Below are 396 nucleotides of genomic sequence, written 5' to 3' on the forward strand. Positions count from 1 at the left end.
TTTCTGAGTTAGGCATTTAATGCAATAAATTTTCCCCTTAATACTGCTTTTGCAGTATCCACAGGTTTTGGTATGATGTATCATTATTTTCATTAGTTTCAATACATTTTTTGATTTCTTGCTTGATTTCTTCTTGAACCCATATGTCATTAAGTAGAATGCTGTTTAATTTCCATTTGTTTGTATAGTTTCCAGAGTTTTGTTTGTTATTGATTTCTAAATTTAATCCATTGTGGTCTGAGAAAATACATTTCCATTTGTTTGTATAGTTTCCAGAGTTTCGTTTGTTATTAAATTCTAGTTTTAATCCATTGTGGTCTAAGAAAATACATGGAATAATTCCAATTTTTTTGACTTTGTTGAGACTTGATTTGTGACCTAATATGTGATCTATCC

The sequence above is a fragment of the Galeopterus variegatus genome, unplaced genomic scaffold (genome assembly GCF_000696425.1).
Source record: "Galeopterus variegatus unplaced genomic scaffold, G_variegatus-3.0.2 Scaffold989, whole genome shotgun sequence".
Taxonomy (NCBI): Eukaryota; Metazoa; Chordata; class Mammalia; order Dermoptera; family Cynocephalidae; genus Galeopterus; species Galeopterus variegatus.